Raw genomic sequence first — 3,236 nt, 5'->3', positions numbered from 1 at the left:
ACGGAAGGGTGCGGCTACTTCGCTGCATGGTCTGTCGGGATTTGTAGTCTGCGGGCGCTCCGGTCAAGTACCATCCCACAGAGTCCTGTAGAGAAAGAGCCAGAAGCCGAGAGGGCGGGCGGAGAGGAGGGTTGCGAAGTCCGAGCGCTCTGCATCATGGGACTTGTAGTTTATCGCGCGCGTCCGGTCATGCCAGCGCCGGAGGACTGGACTTCCTTTCCCATTAGGCTCCGCAAGCCGGCCTGGCAAATCCCCGCTCCGGCTTGAACAAATCAAATCGAAGGAAAGAAACTGCCGGCTTTCAAAAATCCTCCTCCGCCGCCATAATCGCTGGGGATCGTGGAGCAGGTGGTGTGCACGAGCCAAACGAGGAGCCGGGGCAACAAGGAGAGACAAGCAGACTGGTCATTGGGCCTGGCCCTCACGCGGACTCTCAAGCAGTGACCGACGCGCGCGTTTCGTCCCCCCACGCGGCGGTGCCGCTAATTTGTGGTGAGTCGGGGCCCTCACGCTCTTCCTGTCACTTGCCTGGGCCACCAGGGTCTGGGTGGGGCGAAGCGATCGCCTCGCTTCTACCCTTTTGATCACGCTGCGCCCGGCTTTGGGGGATGGGACCCTGGGCGGCGCTGCCCCTTGTACGTTTGGGGAAACTGAGGCCTAGAGTGGACATTAGCCACAGCTGCCTCTCGGCGGTGGCGCCTCCCGTTGCCATCTATCTCACCTGGAGGCGGTGGGAAGCCGGATGGAGTGCCGGGTGGGGCTACGCAGTCCATCGCTGCCTACCCAGTCGGCCCACGTCCGCGCGGGAAGCCTGGCATGAGTCACTGCTGACGCTTGGCTGGGTCGATGGATGGCTGTGCACCTGAGGACGTCCCCCACGCGGCCGCCCAGGAGGAGAGGGCGTTTGTGTATTGACCGTTTGTGTCTGCTCCCTCGCAGGCCGTCTGCTGACCTTGGATAGCTCAGTACCATCCCTGTTTTGCTTTGGTTAGTCATTCTTTAAAGTGAATGGGGGAGGGCTTGTGTGTGTGTCTGTGTGTCCCGGACCCACGGACTGAGGTTGTGCCTCCCTTCCCCCTGGAGCCCTACCTACCACCACCACGTTTTTAATCTCATTGTCCCGTCGTGGAACTGTAAGAGGTGGCTGAATTCCAGATAGATCTTTACTCATCTTCGTGTTTGTTGGATTTCTGGCCCGTGACAGCTGGCTAAGGTGCCTATTTAACCTACCAAAGCGGACATGGCCTCCAGGTTCTCCCAGAATCCCTCAGTCACTACTTGAAGTTTCCAGTCCCGGGGCTGGGCTGCCTCTCTCCTCTGAAGCTCTTCACTATATAATCCAGACATTTTGGTCTTCTCACTTACCCTTCCATTCCTCTGTCTGCATTTCTCTCACTCTCTGCATAGGTGAGCTCGTTTTTCCTTCTCTTCCCCCACCCCTCTGTCTCCCTGTTTGCAAGGCGACTTTCCTTCCTTGGGACCAGTGAACCCACTAGAGCGCTGTCCCCAATAAACCTGCCTTTATACTTTAATTTGGCTTGAACTAGCTTATTTGGTCTGAGGAGAATACCTCTCAGTGTTGTCATTCTTTGAGCCCTCAAATATCAGGCCTTATACTGGGACCCTGTTCCTGTCAAAAACAGCTTGGTGTACTAAGCTTAGTTGTAGAAACCTTCCAGGGACCCTCCTGGTCACTCATGCTGATACAGTAATTAGAATGTCCTTTGTGACTGGACTCTCTTGTTATCTTTTTTCCTCTGCTCTGACCATAGCCCCTCCTGTCTCCCATGAGCCTTTGCATATTCTGTTCCCTTTGTAGGAATGCTCTTCCCGTGATTTTTGCTTGGCTCGGTCGGTGATATCTTTAGTTTCTTTACATATAACACCTTTAGGCATTCTATTGTAAACCCTACCCTCTGCCCCCAAAAGAAAACTGGCAAAAACCACCTTCTTCTTTGCCCCTTTCCTGGTGGTTTGTGTGTTTTGGGTTTTTTTGTTTGTTTTTTTCAGACAGGGTCTCCTATGGTCTAGGCTGACCTTAGCTCCTCTAGTAGTTGAGAATGGCCTTGAATTCCTGATCCTTGTGACTCCCTTCCCAAATACTAGATCATAGGTGTGCCACAGCACCTGGCCTTTTTTTATTATTTTATTTTTTGTGGTGCTAGAGATTGAAACTAGCCCTTCACAAATACTGGGCAAGAGTTCTACCACTGAATTGCCCCTCCCTCAGTTCCGTGTACTTTTTCAGTAACATGCAAAATATTTTGATTTTAGACTAAGCTTCAAGGGGTGTGTGATATTTACTGTAGTTCTCCTGGTATTTCAAACAGTATCTGGTACATGGTGCTCAATACAGTGTTTTGCTGAGTGCTTTAATCCTGAGTTGTAATTTATGCTCATTGATTAATAAATCAGGGTGTTTGGGGGTAAAATAAGTAAAGATGATGGACAGCTGGCCAAGCCCAGAGAAAGTCTCATATGGGCAGTCGGTCTTGAGGCTCAGGACATTGGAGGGGCATTGGTGGCATGCATGACACTGGAGCAGTGGCTGAGAGCTATAACTCAATCTAAAGGCAGAGAGAGAATTCAAGTATATGAGCCCATGGTACTGTTCTGATTCAAACCATCACATCCTGCGTACCTGCCACATTCTTTTGGTAATGTTATCCATTCTCTCCTCTCTCTGGTAGTGCTGGGGCTTGAACCTACAGCCCCCTATGCCTGATAGGACCCTTCACTTAGCTGTATGCCAGCCCTACTTTCCCATTCTGCTAATTTGTTAAGCTCCCAGCTGTGGGCAACTTTGTCTCTGGTGGTGACATTATGAAATATATATTTGGTTATAGTCCTACTTCCTGGCATAGAAAATACCTATTCTAATGCTGGCTGCTGGCTCAGAGTCCCTTGGTTAGTACTAGGGTAGGTGGAGGAAGTCATTAGAAAAACCTTAACAGAATTAGAGTGGTATTCTCAGATTTATCATCAACACCTGTGATTTAACCAATCATGCTTATGTAACAAAGTCTATAAACCTCTGAAAGGACAGGGCTCAGAAGGCTCCCAGCTATCTGTACACAGGAGAGTCTTGGAGGATGCTGGGCTTTTAGAGTGCGTGGATGCTCTGGGCTCTTTTCCCAGACTTTCCTTGGTGCATTCTTTGTTTATCTGGCTGTTCATTTGTAATCTTTAAATACCGTTTGCTGGCATGATGGTACACACCTTTTTTTTTTTTTTTT

The 3,236-nt window shown here is 50.2% G+C and overlaps 1 protein-coding gene across 2 annotated transcripts in view; it reads left to right on the top strand.

Moving 5' to 3' along the window:
• Nucleotides 1–274: 274 nt before the first annotated feature.
• Rangap1 (Ran GTPase activating protein 1) overlaps nucleotides 275–3,236 on the top strand; it is a 24,828-nt gene continuing 21,866 nt past the window's right edge. The window contains exons 1-2 of one of the 2 annotated variants that reach the window (XM_029469993.1): nucleotides 275–492; nucleotides 940–987. The gene's annotated coding sequence lies outside the window, so the exon portion shown is untranslated. The remainder of the gene's footprint in view (nucleotides 493–939; nucleotides 988–3,236) is intronic. The other variant, XM_021183050.2, reaches the window with a different exon arrangement.

Source organism: Mus caroli, chromosome 15, assembly GCF_900094665.2.
Source record: "Mus caroli chromosome 15, CAROLI_EIJ_v1.1, whole genome shotgun sequence".
NCBI classification, from domain to species: Eukaryota; Metazoa; Chordata; class Mammalia; order Rodentia; family Muridae; genus Mus; species Mus caroli.
The sequence above is the reverse complement of the archived record's forward strand: the minus strand, read 5'-3'. Positions and strand labels throughout refer to the sequence as shown.